Source organism: Uloborus diversus, chromosome 1, assembly GCF_026930045.1.
Source record: "Uloborus diversus isolate 005 chromosome 1, Udiv.v.3.1, whole genome shotgun sequence".
In the NCBI taxonomy this organism is placed as follows: Eukaryota; Metazoa; Arthropoda; class Arachnida; order Araneae; family Uloboridae; genus Uloborus; species Uloborus diversus.
The window spans coordinates 202,868,471-202,887,916 of record NC_072731.1 but is presented as its reverse complement, the minus strand read 5'-3'; the positions used below and the strand labels follow the sequence as shown (position 1 = coordinate 202,887,916).

Here is a 19,446-nt window from a genome sequence, read left to right as displayed (position 1 = left end):
TTGACGTTTGAAAATTACTTCACATCCAAGTCAAAACAGATAAAACTAGCAAAGGGGTAATTTCATTAATTTAAACTGAGAAGGTTATGGCAGCGTGCGTTTTTCACCGGAAAAAATTGATCATGAAAGTTTCGGACTAATTTCGAATTTGCCAAGCTTTTTCTTTGGGAAAATTCTGCTAAAATGTAAAATCATTTAGTAATGACTTTTCACATAATTTGCACAACAAGATATATATTTCCTTTTTTAAAAAGACGAGAGTTTAGCAAGTAAATGTTCTGCCCCAGTTGAGTTAAACGTGTTAAATTGTCAATCAAATGGCTGCAACAATGTACCTTGTTTTCTTGGTTGACAATTTAAGAAATAAAATTTCTTCTAGAAGGTTTAACTCAAGCATCTAAATTTAAAATTGGCTGAGAATTATTAATAATTACGTATGACCAAATTTTCTTGTTATTTAGTTTCAAATAATTCATGTTTCTCTTCTATTCGGAGAGTGGTGATAATTGATCAATAAAATAATCATTCCCAAAACCGTCACGAACTTCGATGTTTCCCCAAACCTAACCAAAAATACAAAAACCACACTAGAAATCTGGTGATTGATATAAATCCCCTGATAATTACTCATAAATGTAACCGTCGAACCCATTTTACAAATGATCGCCTGAAGATTCTTCATTTTTTTTTCAAAAACAAATCAGTCATGATTTTAGAATTCTGTCAGAGTTTCTGTTCCTGAAGGTATTAGATCGGATCAAGACAAAAATTATATTTCTTTGCCGCTGTTGACGTGACTAGAATATCGAATTCACATTTTATTGAATCATCAAATCACCAAATAAAGAAACAAGTCGGAGTATATGTGCCCACCTGTACACATCTTTCTTTGTGACTGTTGTCTCTAAAAATAGAATGCGCTATCTTCATTATCTACAGACGTTGAAAGTGAACGTGAGAAGAATAGATAAAAATGTCTCATATCCAAGACTATTTCAATGTGTTAAGTGGAAGTAAATATTTTTATAAGTTTTATTATTCGACCCAATTTAACTCTTGCTTAGGTTTAAAAAAGACAGTTACGCAAATAAACTATGAATGCCGTTATGAAAATAGCATTCCAATCTTTAAAAAAATATGTAAAAACAAAAAATAATTGCTTTCTAAAAATTAAACAGCAAAAAAGATCTATCTAGCCTACGAGTAGCATTAATACTTTTACTTTTACTTAGCATTACAACTCAAGTGACATGTACGGCAGTTATTCTGTACTCTAACTTGGCGTAGATACGAACTACAACCATTCAGCATAAATGAAAAATTTGATTTGGTCATCCACATTTTGAGCTAAATATCATTGAGCTTAAAAATGGTATATAAATTAGTTTAAGGGGGAAACCAGTTTGGACGAGTCAAAAAATCCATTTTTTTATGTCAAAAAGTGTTAGTAGAACTATTCAAGAATATGTTTTAAAAATTGCAATTAAAAATTCCGTTTAGTTCCAATGCTATGAGCACTTATAAAACTGAAGATTGGAAAATAATCACAGCACATTTTTCAATCGCGTTTTTCTCGAAACGACTTTTTTTTTCATCTGGTGTGCATTCTAGAGCAAAATGTTAAAGGTCAATCGTTATGAAATTTTATGTGAATAATCTTTATTCAATTACACTCTATATAAACCTAATTCTGGGGTGATATTATTATTAAAAATATGTTTTAATGAAAAAGAAGGTGAACAAAAAGTGTACAAAAACGTGAACTTTGTGATCAAACACCTCAAAAGTTTGAAATGTTTTACTTTTTTAACCAAAATTAGGTTCATATTCTGAGGAAATATGTTGCTATAGATAAAAAAAATTGTAATGATTAAAGATAAAAATTGTGACTTCAGAAATGCACACCAGCAACAAGCTCTTTGGCAACCATCCATGGACATCAGCTTCTAACTCTTCTATTTCTGTCAGAAATGACTTGAAATATTTACAAAGTGTACTTCAAAATATGAACAAAGCATTCTTTGAGTTTGAACAAATTCTGATTATTCTTTCCCTCTTGAAAAAAATTCCCGAAAAACACTAAAATGTGCCTCTTAAACTGGTTTCCCCCCTTAAATATACAGTATCTGACGTAATGTTTCTGCTTAGTAAATATCATGCTGACACAAGTAACTGAACGGTTTTGTGATAAAATGTATAAACTTCTTACGCAAAACGCTAAGCGTCACTTCAGTTTTCATCCGATGAGTTAAGGCTTTGTGGTAGGCCTCACAGGCGAACTTGGCACCATCGTCTGACACCATGGGGCGAAGATGTAAATAACTGGTTGAAATGAAACGACTTTTGTCTTTTCTTTCTTCATTTTGGACGGAATCTGGAGAAGGAGAGAAAGAAAAAACATAAAATGGAAAGTTAAAATGTTTATTAGTGCGGAAAGAAAAAAACTTTTTTTTTTGAAGTTCAAAAAGCTGAATATGCCACAACTTACCCATTGGTCAAGGAAATATGGTATGAAAATTTCAAGAATTTTTTAAAATAGTTTGAATTCCTCTCTTTTTTTTTTTACAATAATAAACAACATTACAACAAATGAACGATATTTCAGGAACACTTATGTCAAGTTCAGTCAGCTTACACCCTGTTTAATATAATCACGTACAAGGAGTAGTTACCAGGTTTGAAGGAAAATTTAAGTTTCGGCTTCAGTGCGAGTAATAGCTGTCGAAAAGGGTTTGGTGTATGGACGAAGCCATTTTACGATATTGAAGAAGAGTCGAATGCGAAAACCTCGTTGCACGAATCACTCAAGATGGATATCTACATCCAATTGAAGCCTTAATAGCTGTGTGGTATAAATAATTCGCTTGGTGTACCTCAGGGGTCGAGCTCAATTTCAGCCTTTACTAAGGTTCAGGATATACGTAATTTCTATCTTTGTGCAGTAAATTTCTTCGTTTATTGTCGATTTTAACATATATTGGTATATTGTATATTGGTTCCATGTAATATGAAGCAAAGTAAAACATATATTAAAACAGTTAAAAGTTGAACTCGTTGTTATTATTAAAAGGGGATAAATAAGAAAGAGAGATGAAGGTCATTCGACGCCAAATCAACGAACCTCTGACATTAACCCATCGTCGATTTCTGCAAAATTTACAGGTTTGAGTCTACCAACGTGATGATAGCAAAAAATATTTTTTAAAGAATTTTTTGAGCATTAGTTTTTTGTGTGCAACCCCCCAAAGTTTTCGAAAAATGACAAAAAGTGACATTTTGGTAGTTACAAAAAGTATTTTTTCCAAGCCCCCAAGCAGTTTTAGAAACTTTTTGAACTGAAACCCGGAGGTTCGGTTCTGGGGAGGCGGCATTCCTTAGCACGACCCCTCCCTCCGAAATGCTTTTCTGTATCCGCTTCAAACGAAATATACGAAAGGTATTTGTATCAAGCGTAATATGTGCAAATTAGATACAAATGTAAACGTTTTTTCTTGTATTAAAAAACTAGATTTTTGAATGCCAAACATCATATTTGTGAAGCAAAGGGAAACTTATGTTTCAAAATACAATCACACGTTGCGATTAAAAATATAGGAAAAAAATTACTAAACTGGAATCAAGTTTAATTGTACCTTGGAAGTAGTTTTTTACTGAACTATGCGAAAATGTTTCTTGATAATATGAACTTTATGTCAGAAAAACTATAAAAAAAAATAAAATAAAATAAAAATAATAATAATAATAAATAAAATAAAAAAATAAGATTACATGCATTTTCTTTGCTTATTTCAGAAAAGGGAATGCCTACTTGAAATTCCAGTTTCCCATTACCAGAAAGAAACAGAATTGTACCATTCTCTTATTCATTTTAAATTTCATCGCCTTGTTTCACGATGACATTTATTTGAAATAAAGTGACAAAATTATGCGAGAGAACTTTCGAAAAATTATTACGCGCAGTATAATTTATTCAAGACACGTCCCTCAAGGATACAGATTTTTTTTGCTTTTTTCATAACCATCGACTGCTCTGATATTTAAATTTTAAAGCAATTTCCTTCAAAACTGTCAGCTTCCTCAAATGTTTTATTCTGCTTCTTAAAATGTCCGAACATCTTCAAAAGTTTCAAGTTTTTTTTTTCCGTTTTTTTTTTTTTTAATTTTTTTAAGGCGATTGAATATTTTTACTACTTTTTTCAAACAAAGCCTGGATGGAATTAAAAAAAAACATATTTTTATTTGTTTAGGTAAATATAAAAAATGATGTGTTTTACGAAAACTGCTATTTTAAAAGTACTACACAAAGTGCTTTTTATCATTTTAATTACTCTGGAATACAGAAACTACCGATTATCTGAGGAATAGGATGGCACGGATAAGTGAAAACAGCAGATTATCCGAATAATAGGTTAAAAAACGATACTCCTCTATATAATAGCCACAAATTATAAATAACACACGCACAAACATTTAAATTATAGTTAGAAACATTGCTACATTGCATCTATTAACATTGAATGTAAAAAATATATGTAAAGGACAAAAAAGGAACAATAACACAATCATAAGTTTAAAAAACGTGTCATAGCAGTTTTAAAAAAAAAAGTAAAATAGAACGCGGATAATCCAACCGCCGATAATCTGGAGTTAACCGTATCTTGTTCCATTTCTCACGATTTTTGTTTAACACGTTGACTGCCAACTACGAAATAACTCGTAGATTGCGTTCTTCTCTAGGACGAGATCTCGTACTTGTTCACATGCCATTTTTGTGCAGCTACCATTAAACTTGGAATATATCAGTGCTAATATCGATAGACGGCTTCTGGGAAAAGAACAAAACATTAATGCTGACTTGCACAAACAAAAAAAAAATATTGAAAAGCGAACAAAAAATATAACTGTTAAAAAATAAATCAAATTCGAGAAATAAATACATTTTTATTGTTTGTGGAGTTTCTTAAAACAAGGAAAACAAAGGACTGGCTTTTCTTTACAGGGTGGACAAAAATAACGAGTTTTTAGTCTTTTTTTTTTTTTGCTTTTGTATATATACGACATGACTTTGTCGGACGCTGTATTTTTTCGGTAAGTGGTTTAATTTTTTATGCTTTTTGAGGATAACTATGCACTATATTTAGAATTTTTAATCATATAATGTGATTGAATTAAATCGTTATTTTTGGTCAGCTTTCTAAAAAATTGTCGTGGAAGTCAACGTGTTAAAATTCAATTCAAAGGAAATTTTGCAATTTTTAATATGATATGATGTAATTTAATTTTATTGAAGGTTCAGTAAACAGTAGGTATAGCAATGTTAATATGCGTTACGTATTAGGAAAGAAAAGTGTAATTATTAACATTTAGTAAATAATTACATCATCATCAAATTAGTAAATAATTACATCAATACATATCAATATAAACAAGCTAAAAAACACATTTTTAAAAGATAGACACATAATGCATTTAACTGGTAGTATAAAATAAACAGGCGTGACACAAGTTATTGAATGTAAAGCAGGTGAAGAAAATAAACGTGATACCAAATGGATCAGTCAATCCTTTACTCGTGGTAACGAAACCAGGAATATATTTGTGTATCTTTTGAAACCATTTAAGCATTTAAATCGATCTTTTTCAATCCTAATATTTTTTTCTCGGCTTATAACTGGCAATTGTAAATCCTTGAAAATATTTCACACTGTAAAAAGGGTCCAAATCTGATGCAGAGTTCAAATATACAAGTTTTGAAGAAAAAAAAAAAGTGGGGGGAAATAGGAAATCTAACTTTTTATATTGTCTCCAAATCCCCTACAGTGCATTTAGGGGAATCACAAACATAAAAAACAATCTGAACGCAGAAAAAGACTTAGACATTAGTACGACCATTTGTTAACCAAGATGTGAAACGCAGCGTTTTGTGACTTACATTAGGGGAGAATGTTGTACCTTGGGACACTTTTCATATTTTAATTTCTAGCGTCATTTTTTAAACGAAATTTAAAATCTAAAAGTTACATTATAATACCCCAAAAAAATATTATTTTTCAAAACTTAGACAGTTTGAAAATAAAATATTGTCAGCCATATAAAATGAAAGTTCCAAGCTGTCCCAAGGTACAACATCCTATTGTACTATATACGTGAACCAATTTTGCAAAAAAAAAAAATTGTTATGGTAATGAATTAATCCGTAAATAATGAATAATTAATTATGACTTAGTATCTAACATTAAACATGTTAAAAAGACTACATAAGATTAGAACATTATTCCATGTTCTTAAACATATCTTAATTATTAAGAAGCATGCATTTGTTGTGCTTTGGGGCGTGTCCTAATTTACTATATAATTGGCTGTTCCGAGAAACAATCACCACGTGGTTTAAGAAAAACCAAAATGGTGGTCAATCTAGATGCACATTCATTATTTTCTCATAACCAAAATATTTCAAGTACTTCTCTTTCATAACAAAATAAAATTCAGTTGATTAGTTTTAATAGGAAGACAGAACATGAAGTAAAAATGAAGTATTTACTTTAAGGTCATGATTTTTTTTTCATTCACAAAATCGTTAAAATTTTATTCATTTGATGCTGATTTTTACTATGTCACCATTTGGTGTTGAGGGTTGCTATTAGAGATTACAAAAACTTGGTTGCTAAAAAATAGATTCTTAGAAATTAGCAGTGTTCCAAGGTATAAACGTCCCAAGGTACAATACTCTCCTCTACTTTGCATTGGACCGTATCGATTATATTCTATCAAGTTATCAATTAAATAAAGAAGCAAAGAGAAATAAATAAATAAAATAGAAATTAATTTTAAACTGGTTTCGATACTATACGCCTCATGTAATTTCAATTATTTAACAGACATTTTTCACACCTTGACAATTGGACGATGAAAGTTTTTTTAGCAATCACAATGTGCTCCAACTTAAAAAAGCCTAAACATGCACAAATTGAGCAGTTTAACGCACTATAATAAAACTAAATTTTAAGTTACTTGTACGAAAAACAATAAATACATAACTTTGCGTCATATTACTTAAATTAAATATACAGTAGAGCCCGCTTAATGGAATATCGGATAATAGAATGTCCCACTTAATGTAATAAAATTCCCATGTACTACACCGTTGATGTGTGTTATTTTAATCCCGGATAATGGAATATCCCGCTTATTAGAATAATTTTTCTAGGCAAACTGCCTATTCCATTAAGCGGCCTCGACTGTAAAATAAAAACTTTTCTTTATCCAATCAATTCATTTATATTTTTGGACGCAGAAGCAAGTAAACATCGCTTAATAACTGGTGCTAATAAATATAATCGGGATTTAACTTTTTATATGGTCTTCAAGTTCCCTACATTGCATTTTGGTAATAATTTTCTACTGAAAGATAATATCAACACAAAAAAATTAAAACAGCTGTGTCCTACATTCAAGGAGACATTCGAGTTCAAAATTAGTAGGAACTGTGCGGAAGCTGAGAGTCAAATTCTCCGTACACAATGAAAACACATTTGGAATACTTTAATACTTGAGAAAGTATTCCAGAATCCTGAATGTGCACCAAAAATGGGTTCTAAATGTACTCCGTTAAGAAAAAAGTGCACTAAAATGTGCTCAGAACACATTCCGAATGTGTCCTGCTCTGAATATTTGTTAAATTTAAATTTAAGTTCAATTCAATTTAATTTATTTTAATCGGAAGGATTTGTTTTACAAAAATTCATTTTGCATATAAAATACAGGAAAATATATTCAAAACACATCACTGTATTTTGCACAGTGTATTCGAGCCTCTCAGATTGAGTAGATGGCAGTAAAAGCTATAACAAAATAGCCTTTACTACCACGCCATCATTTGGGAACAAATCTGAGAACACATTGAAGACACATTTGAGAAGAAATTTTGACTGTTTCCTCACGACATTTCAGTAAAATTAACAACAAAACCTATTGGTATAATCAAGGAACTGTTCGAAAATACCGCAGAAAGTGTTCTAAAAGAACGACCACGTCTCAGTGTTAAATATAATTCTTAAATGCGTTCTCAAAATTTTTAAAAATGTGTGCTGAACTCAAAAGTTGATCTTAAAAGTTTTTTCAGAAGTGTTTTGAAAGCTGCTCCAAAAAGTTCTTCAAAGTTTTCTAAAAAAAAAATGAATATGTGTTCGTGTTAAAAAACAGTCTGAAGGTCTGCAGTGTATGCTTCATCATATAATTTACTCCAATGAGGTTGTTTCCTAAATTTTAAAAGTATTATTTTTTCTGAAAGATCATGCTTAACAACATAGGATTTAACCATTTTTAAATAATGTGACAAAGTTAAGTATTTTTGAACAATAATGTTAATCGGTGTGCAGATTGAAATTCATTTTTTACGCTTCTGTTGATGACATCAGAAGTGATGAAATGCCATTCACTGGCAACGCGAGTTGACAGCAAAGTGTGAATATTTAGCGCAGCAAGGCAGAAGCGCGCCAAAGTACATCACTTGTGACGTCATTAGAACAAGACCTTAATTTCAAAATCGGACATTAAAAATTGAATAAATAAATAAACCCTGTTGGAAAAGAAAAGTTTATTCTGACTCCATGTTTTTTCTTTTTTTTTTTTTTTTTTTTTGCTTTTGCTTCTTTTACCTATTTCAGTGAATCAAATTGGTACTTTTGACTGAAGGAAACAGACTCATAATATTCATTTGTTGTATTTATTTGTTATATATAAACCTTATTTCAAATTCAGCCTCCCAAACGACTATTATATTTATTCTAATAAGAACCTAGGAAAAGTTTGCTGCTTAATGAATATATATAAAAACAAAAAACTTCAAATCCGCCCAGCTGCTGAAAGGAAACTTACACATGCGGCAGTGTAGAAAGTTCCCTTAATCTTCATTTCTTGCCTCCCTTTTCTGACGCAACGCAGGCCAATAATTATGTCTGCTCTGGAAAAATAGTTTGCGTCTGGTTTTTTCCCTCCTTTTCCTCCAGCACTTAGATTAAAATAGTTATTTACGATTCTATGTCGCTGCGGATTAAAGAAGATCTAAGTATATGATGATGAGATTGCTTTGACTTTAATCATTGAAGGACTTTACTTGTTCTTATTTTGCTTCGAAAAAGTGAAAGCAGCGTCTGGTTTACCTTTGGCTGTGGAAAGAATATATATGAAATATTTTATGTTTCGTACTCTTAAATTGATGGAAAAACTTTAAACGTTTTGAATAAAAATTAGTTTGACAGTCAAATAAGTTTTAAATTAAAATGTTTTTTTTAAACGTGTCTTTTGCAGTTAATTAGAGGTCCCTTTGCATGAGCTTAAGACGACTTAAATGCGTTTTTAATTTCAATCTATTATATACAGAATTTCTCGGTTAAGCCTTTTTGGAGAACGATGTTGTATGCGGATGTGGTATTGGAAAGGTTAAGATCAAAAGCTTCTTTTTGTTACAGTATTAGATTTTAATCTTTTAGTGTTAAGTGAACTATCTGTTAAATACAAAAGGATTTCAAACATAAAAAGATTTAAGATAAATAAATACCTTTGTGCTGAACAGTAAAGTAAGACAAAACAACGTTAGAAGAAGCACAAATTTGTGCTTCTTCTAACGTTGTTTTGTCTTACTTTATAAAAAGATTTATTTTGCAAAGAAACCAGAAATAACAGAAGACATAATTTTCGCTGTAGTAGAAATCAATAACTGCAACTTCATTTTTTTTTTAAATACTGTTATCCTAACATTAATCAAATCCGTACAAAATAATGTTGTTAAACAAAATAATGCTAAACAAAGTCAAAGAAAAAGCGTAAGCAAGGGATGCGTCCTTCATTAAATCTTAAAATACAGGATTTGCGAAAACTCCTTGACGGATTTTAAAAATGTATAGAAAAGCAACGAATTGTCGTATCAATATGTGATTTTCACCATATTACTTTATTGGTTCAATATTTTTTTTATGATTTCATAAAAAAAGAAGAAAAAGAATAAAAAGAAAATGTAGATATAAGTAATTACTGCATCCTCGCAGAGTAATTAGATTTACAGTGACGATACAGCCGTTAATATAAATTACTTCACAAATTTGTTTTTTTTCTTCCCTCCCCCCCCCCTTTTTTTATATCATAAACAATTCATGAACCTGTGAAGTATTATGGCACAAATAACATGTTAATATGACAATTTTTTGCTTTTCTATGAATCTTTAACACTAGAAAGACGGAGGGGCCTGTGTGGCCCCTCGCGTAGTTTGTTGTTTAATAATTCGGATAATATCTAACGGAACTTAATGGAATTTTCTGACTTTTTATTATATGACACTATTTGAATGCTTGTTTAATCATTTAATCATTCACCTCATAGTACTGTTAATATTGATCCTTATACCTAGAAAGACGGGAGGGGCCACAGTGGCCCCTAAGCATTTTGACAATTAAAAAAAAAAATTTTTTCCTTTCTCCTAATTGTTGTAGCATAAAAAAATGCCATTCACTCTAGTTTAACCTGTAACTTCCTCTTTATGCAGCCTGTTGGATATCCAAACGCTATAAACAGTACCGACTGCTTACCATCCTAACGGTGACCATTGCTCTTAGAAAGGAAAACTAATTCAATCTTTTGCCTAGTATAGAGAGAAAAACTAAAAATAATTAAGTACGAAGTTTTTTTTTAGTCTTGAAAGGAGGTGTATCAGGCATGTGGACTCCCTCAGGAAGAATTTTTAAAAGAATTCACTCTAAAAATGGGTAGGGGCCACACTGGCCCCTTCAGTCTTTCTAGGTATACAGAAAATGTCAGGCGTTCTAGTGTTAAAATGTTTCAAGGACTTTTCGAACACCCCTGTATGTTTATAAGTGTGTTACCAGAGCTTTAAAACTTAGTCTCAAGTTGATGCAGTGAGAAGCGAAGGGATGTGAATGACAGAATTAAAAATTTGAGATAACCAGTCTGTCTTGGGACAAGAAATAGTACTAGTAGTCATACGTGGGTGCTACTGTACAGCAGGAGCGGATACAGAAATAACTTTTATAGAGGGCTCGGAAATTGAATAGCGCCCTTCCCCCCCCCCCCCCCCACACATACACACACATAAATGATTTTTCATACTAAAGTTTTTATGACTTGATTTTTAAATGTGTATTTTGGGATCACTTAAAGCCAATTCATCTACTTTTACGTAAATAAATATGCACTAATTTGCTTTGAATGTAGAAATAAAAAAATATCTTGAACATTTCAAGCGAATTAAATGCTAAACCCAATCTAATATTACTGAGACGCTATAAATGAGCGGTTTTAATTAGGAACAATGTCATAATGATTATAACACGAGGACAAAGTTATTAAATAAACCCATACCTCATTTGAGTTTTTATAAGATAATTTACATCGTAATTTTAAAACGGTATGCAATTAAGAAAATCGTGGCTTCATAACACATGTTTTATTGAAGAATTTAGAAACTATGTCTTTTGCAAATTTCAAAGCACTTACTGATTTGTTCTTAAATTCATGATACAGTTGAGGTGACATTTTTTCATACAACATGCCGTTTTCATCAAATTAAGGGTTTTGCAAAGAAACTACCTTGTGATTTCTCTCATTTTGTATTTTTATAAAGCCTAAAAAGAAATCTTTTATTTCGGAAATAGCTTCCTGTGATAAAATGAATCTTTTTAGCACGTCTTCACAGTTTTTTTTTGAATTGTTAGTTATTGATTTCATCAAAGAAGAACTAATGAACGAATCGCGATATTACGTTCCCTTAGTTTCGAAGTCAGTTAGTTAAACTCATTTTGCAGCTCTGGCCTCTGACTCCAGTATTACTTCTTCAGCAAACAAAAATGCTTTTATTCAAAATATGCTGTGTGTATTTCGTGTTCATTTTAAATAACTGAAAAAAAGAAAGTACGTAACAGTGAAGTCAATTAAAACTAATAAATAAAGTAGTGAAATTAATTTATCCTTTTGGGGCCCCTGAGCACCTCCCTTCTAAAATATGCTACTGCTGTACAGCATAATTTAAAAATAATAATAATAATTCCATCTTAAAAACACTTGGGCCACCGAAAACAATGCGCCTTTGACAGACAACTATCTCCGAACACTTGCTCACAAATCTCTAAAGTCTCTGAGGCCGATTTACCAAGTCCCCCACTTAGCCGCGTTACGTTGCTCAAGAGTTATCAGCAGTTTGGAGATGGAGTAAACGTTAGCAACAGGGGTACACTATAACAACGTAGGTAGGACTAGGAGTCTTTTAGTTGCGGATTGAGTCTCTCCAGTAACCCCTACCTACCACCGACCTAACCGGTTTGTGCGCTTATGGAGGTAAAAGTCTCGTCACGAAAAAATCAGTCTCATTATCTATTGTACAGACCCTGTAAAGCACAAAATGTTTACCTCAATTCATCCGAAGGAGAGGGAAAGTTGAACCATCAAAATTATGTTTGCTTTTAACCCAATTGGTCCTATATGACTGAAATTAGTTCATATCCACATAATTCAAATTTAAGAATACAATAATCTATTTACGACACTTATGTAAGTTCTAAAGTGATAATACATTTTGATAGGGATATCAATTCAAATCTTCTCTCCTTTATCCCTTCTCTTCTTCCGTAACTTTTATATCAACATTTGCTATTCTTGTAATCTAAAGCCAAACCCAAATTTCTTTCAATATAGTGAACAATGAGATAACTGATGAACGTTTGTAACGTAGTAAAAAAAAAAAAGTTTTTTTTTTTCATTGAAATGCTTCTGCATTAAAAATTTTACCTTTTGGCACCTGCGTGTTATCTCTGAACCACTTGAGTTGAGCTGGGGGTTTACTGCCAACAGCCTGGCAGACCAGACGGACAGATGTATTTTCTTTTACTTCTACTGTTGAATCTTGACCTAGTCCATTAACGGATATATATTCAGGAGGAACTGCAAGAAAAATTCAGTACTTATTAAAATCATGCATGAAACTGGATTGTTTACCCCTACAAATGTTTTTTTCAAAAAAAAAATCTTGAAGCAAAACAACTTTAGTTTGATAAAATTTAAAAAATATTAAAGCTTTCTATTGATATGTAACATGATCTTCTTCTGAGATATTTACGCTTTAGGATTATTCATCGTAACGGGGTAATATTGCGGAGGATGGTTTACCCCTATAATTAGCATTTTCAAAAAAATCTGGAAACACGTCAACTTTAGTTTGTTTAGTTTGTCAAATTTTCATTTATTATTTGAATTTTTAAATTAAATTAAAAAAAAAACAAGAATAAATTACACCCTCTAATATACCATTTATACAGTATTTAAGGGGGAATTTTACCTCGCTAAAACATTTATTGCCAATTAAAAAACATGTGTTCAATATTTTTAAGTGTCCTTTCGATGTGCAAAGTTTTATTCAAATCGGCGTGGTGCACTTGGATATCTTTAAATGCGAGAATTCTTTGTTTTTATGATGAAATGTATTTTAATTTAATGTTAAAAAAATGATAAAGATTATGGGTATTATAAGAAAAATAACCATTCATACGAAGTTTGAAAACTTTTAACTTAGATATATCAAACCGCTTTCAATTTATAGTTTTGTAAGTTATGATACTGGAATTTACTTTGAACAATAAATTTTATCTAGAGAACATGCATGAATAGTTTAAAGAAGTCATAAAGCAACCATAAATTGAAACGCTGTTAAATATCAAACTAATTTAATTCTTTTAATAAGCGAACCACTTCAATATTTATAAGCATATATTTTACGTGATGGTTTCTCTAACGGGGTTTGTTCTCAGGTTAGAACTTTTTAATAGTTTAAAACTGGAACATGGATTTCGTGATAGTTTTAATATTTAACTACACTGAACCGTATCCTAGGAAACGCAGTAGGTAGATGTTTCGGAGTTTATTTAAAAATATTTATGATAAATATGATGCAAGTCTGATGGTTCTTAAGAATGTAAAGGGGAATTAATTCCTTTGGGAAAAGTATTTATAAAAGAATTAAGAAAAGTTTTAAAGTTTTATTGGTTTTGAATAATTAATTAATCAAAAGTTTAAGAAATGGCTAACATATAAGTAAAACAGTGCATGAAACATTGCTTAATGCTCCTTAAAATATCGTTGAAATCAAACAGTTTAATGAAACAAATAAAAAAGAAGTATTTAAAAGATAGTACAATATATGTGTATTTATGGAACTATTGGTCTGCTGTTTGTTTGCCGCCCCCACCCCATTTTCTTTTTTTCTAATGTAAAAATCAGTTTCGAACAGTATATTTTGTTTAAACATATGTCTAAACCCAACTTTTCACTCATTTATAAAAAGAATACGATTCAGTTACGTGTAAATAATGATGGTTGTATGTGTTGACCCAGTGATCCTCAACCTTTAGGGGCGCGCCCCTCTAGGGGGTCGAGAGCACACTCGAGAGGGCGGAATATACAATAGAACATAGTATTTAAAAGAACTGATTAACTGACTGAAAGGAAATACAGACATACAAATGGAAAAGAAAATGCATTTCAACATATTTAATAATTATCTTATAAAGTAAAAAAACTTCTGAATCAAACCTTACTTAGTAAAAACATACCAAATTAAAAAGAAATTCCGTAGTTATTAGTGATTTCTTTGGACCTGTTTGAAGATCAAAGTTTTTCGAAGGAAAGCTTAATATTAGAAATAGCCACTCTCAGTTCTGTTTCTATATTTAGCAGAGATCTAAATTTTGTTTTCAAAGAAGTCACAACACAAAATAGTTTTACAAAGGTAGGATGTTGAAAATGGTAATAGAATGCGAAATGCCCTTGTTTTTAGTGCGGAAAAAGAATCCTCTACTCCTGACCAAAATTCAAATAGTGGTTTATTAATTGTCTTGGTTAAAATTGTCTTGGTTCGCCAGTTGTCGTGAAGTCTATGAATTTTTCTTCCTCATCAATGGAGAGTCCTTCTCGAATCTTAAGAAATGTATCTCTGACCTACTCGTAACTTGATATGAGTCGGTCGTCAGCAAGACAATACATTTTAAACTTCTTTGCCAGCATGACTAAATGATTTTCAATGGTTATAAAAACAACTTTTACATGTTCTTCTTCAGCTTTGTAAATTTCAGTACTGTTAGAGGTTGATAATCAACCTCCATCTAGGTCCTAGATAACTTCCAATTTAGTTGCATTCAGTTATTTAATTTCCTACGATCTTATAAGACTATGCTCAAAACAAAGTTATGAGTAGTAATATTAAAATTGTTTACGAAATTATCAATATTTTCATTCAATAACCTGCTTTAGCTATCCCACCTAGCTTCAGTTTCAAATTTTGACTGTGCCTTTGTATTCATGGAGGGGGGGGGGGGCGGAGCTTGAGCTCCTGTCAGTGTTCAGAGGGGAGGGGGTCGCAGAGACTAAAAGGTTGAGCGCCCCTGAGTTAACCGAATCACAATTGTATTGATTATTGTGTTCACTTTACTTTTGAAATGTAAATTGATACTTCTTTTTCATATTTGGGTATTTAATTACAAAAGATACAAAAGGCACTGATCAATCCATTATTTTGATATCTTGTAGGTTTTATTGCATTTTACACATCCTCCTTAACAAGCTCTGGGTAACCAAACCACTTACACTATATTTTAACTACCATTGGCAATCCTAGTATGTTTATTTTAATACATAAAATGTCATATTGGGACTGAACAGCCCCCCTCCAAAATATCTCCTTGGTGCAAACGAGTATTAACATTAACCAATATCTTTTCGTCCTTTCGAAAGTTTAAAGTAAATCAACTCGAAACTTCTATGTTTACCCTTCCACCCAAAAAGAGCAAGTAATCTGGTAATTTATTAGAAGATGAAGGAGCGTTTTAATAAAACCGTATATTAGATATCCGTAAATCATAAACGCAATATTAGCAGGTAAAATAACGTGTCTTTGAGTTGTGTATTTACTGAAAACAATTTATTATACTTATTAATGAAGCTTTTAAATTTTGCTATTTTCAAGAAAGCAATTCACCTACCTGAAAGATTTTCAGTACACAGCTTTGCATAGTAGACATTACTCTTGAACAAAAACAAGACATGAATTTAATTACATTCAGTCTTAACGGCGTGCCGTTTGGGAATTTCGTTTCCCCCTCCTCCGAGCAATAAATTTTGTATAATCACCTCCATTTCCTGCACTAGCTTTCATCTTTCTTTAATTTCATTAGCTAATAAATCAATCTTCGGAGTAAAATTGCTTTGCGAGGCATGTTTGCTTTCTGAAAAATGCCTGGGGAGATTTGATTCCGCTTTTATGGATTCTTCTTCATTGCTAATAAAGAGGTTATGTGCGGACGGCAGCGGATTTTTCAACCTTAGTGAACATCGGCGATTTCCGAACGAAGTGCATCAGAATAAATTTGTGCTTAAGATAAATCTTTTTCCGAAGATAAATGCTCGATTAGAAATGGCTTGAAAAACTCAAAGAAGTTTGAAGTGATTTTTCAGTTTGTTTTTTTTTTCAAAGTATTTATTTTATGTCACTTAGTATAATGTTGATTAGAATTTAAAATGGAAATAACAATCTTAAAAATACTCATTAAAATAAATTTAAAAAGAAAATTTATTTCTAATTTGTATACTTCTTTTTTTTTTTCAGTTTTTATTTTTTTTTCACTAGTTTCTTGTGAAATCAAATATTTTAACTATAATTCTACAGAATTGTAAGAATTTACTGTTAAAAGGTAGATTCTGGAGACATATGAGTGAAGACAATTTTAACATGACAAAAGTGACGCCAGAGGTCGAAACTTGGTGAGTTATAAAAATGGACATACACATTAAGGAACGTTTCGCAGAATACAGGACGAAGAAGGGTAAAACTATGCACACTTTTGAATAAGTGTGGGGTTTTATCAAGCTTAAAGGGTTACGAAATTTGCCTTACTGAGCATGGACGATAAAAAAACACATATTATTGAGTAAGCTTGCGTAAAAAATAAGTAGAAAATATATTGTGCAATTATTTTACTTATGGTTGACTAAATGTGTCGTGTTTAAAATTAAACAGATCCCTTAAAAAAGATAAGAGATGAGGCAGGCTGACACTTAGGGCGGCCAGCGAAGTTATAGATATTTCTGCATGTGTATTGTATTTTAATTAAAAATATTCTTGAAATAATTAAATTAATTTTAAAATGTATTTTTGTTTTTAGATACATTTTATAACATTTTTCATCTATGTTTGTTTTTCGTCTTTCTTTTAATTATTATTTGTAGTTTAGATGAATGTGGGTCGAAAATAATAACACTATGCATACTTTTAAAAAATTTTAAAACTTAATGCATACTTAGTTTGTTTCTTTTCATTTTTAAAATGTTGTGAACTCAATGTACTTTTATAATTTTCCTAATGCACCATTAAAGTTGAAGAAAACATTTTTTTAGTTCAAGCTAAAAGAAACTTTTTTTGCATAACTTTTTTAATAAAATATTATTCTTTGCTTATACTGATTACAATTTTTTACTGTTATTGATTTGACTGCAAAAATAATGATGTTTGCAGTAATTAAAACAAATACTTCAGTCTTTCATATATTCACGATTAAATATTTCTGCCAATATTTCAAAATACCGAATGGTAAAACTGTCCTAAAAATTCATATGATTTCAGTAATTTGCTTACAAATGCTCTATTTAAAAAGAATTTTAGTGGCTATTAATTATTACTTACTTAAAATTCGTAGTTGTGCTTCTGCTCTGATGGGTGTGTGATTTAATGCTGGTCCAACCTAAAAAAATATATACTATGCTAAGAACTTCAAAAACAGGCGAATGTATCATCATACCATAATTAGAAGAAAACAAAAATGAGTTGTAGGGTAAATTTAATGTGACATATTGTAAAGAAAATAAATTTACACACAGTTTGCACTTGTTCATCCCTACCGATCAACGTCCAAATATATCATTAATAGAAATAATAAAAATAAAATTAGTTATTCCTAGAAGCGACAGCTTCAACCATGGCACCACTGGTTCGAGGAATCATGTAATGATTCGACAGTGTGTAAAAGTTTCAAAACTTCGAAAGTATTTTTCAACAAGCTTCCGGTCAGGCACACTGTTAGCCCCACTGTTCGCAAAGCCATTTGATTTCTGCGGAGTTTTTAACTTCAAACGAAGTGGATTTTTTAAAATGAATCTGCCCTGTAGAATTAAGTTTAATTTGGATTTTTTAAAACAACTTTTGTTATTTTAAAATCAGCGGACAAAGAAAAATTGCATGTGTTGTTAAAACATCCTTTTTTGACAAAGCAATTAATGTAGAGGCTAAAAAGTATCGTCACCTCAGAGCAACAGTAAGATATCTTAGTGTATTTCTGGGATTAGATATCTTACGGTTGCTCTGAGACGACGGTATGTTGACAAGCGTTATTGGGTATAAATGGTTTGTTCAATAGTGCTTGTGCAAACAGGAATGAGATTTAAAAATAAGAAAAAATCACTAAAATTGTCTTCCAGATCATGAGCTGCAGTTGCATGAAATATCTAACACTTGAAACAGATCAAAAAGTAGTCTATATACAATTTTAAATGGCAAACTCAGCATGTGTAAGTTGCTTTTGAAATAGATGGCACGTTCGATTGCACCAAAGAAAAACAGCAAAGCATCGACGATTCCGAGTGCTATTTGGAAATGTTCATTATAAATGAACGGGATTTCTAGCATTGGAATGTGGCAATTAATTAATCGTGAATCCATTTCTACACACCAAATTCTAAAGAATAGTTACTAGAGTACAGCAGTCAGTGAAAGCTATTTGCAGTAAGTATAGATTCAAAGCACTTCCTAAGAGACCGGGTCCAGTTGATTCAGGGTGAAGTAGATTACAAAGGTTTCAGTTCTAGAGTACGTATATAGCCAGAAATGTGGCAGTAACAGTCTTAAAGGCCATTCCAGGGAAAACAGTAATTTTGTCCCGCAAGTGACGCTTCATATATTTCATAAAAAATAATAATTTAAAAGGGCGATGAACAAAATTTTGTTGCTTAAGAAATCACAAGCGCGAGTGTTCTATAAAAAATGACCAGTTTTTATAGAATGGGCATATACTTTAATTTTTTCAATGGTTTAAATAACTATTTTTAAACTAACGAGATATGTTTCCTTTACGTTGAACGCATATGCCACATGTGTCACGCACGTGACACATGTAAATAAATTTTATTTTAAATATAAAAAATATTTAATAAAAATATAATTGTGTCAGGTGTATCTTTGTATCAAATGTAAAGATTAAAAAAATTGCTTATCGACGTTTCATTAAAATATTAAGAGATATGACGAAATGTTGATGAAATTTAAGCGAATTTTTATCCCGCACGTGACGATAGAATGGCCCTTAAGCTATTTGACCTACATACGCGTAAAGAAAACGTTT

At 31.2% G+C, this 19,446-nt stretch overlaps 1 pseudogene; it reads right to left on the bottom strand.

Moving 5' to 3' along the window:
• The window catches only part of LOC129234138 (nephrin-like), a 356,279-nt pseudogene that overhangs the window by 254,884 nt on the left and 81,949 nt on the right, over positions 1-19,446 (bottom strand).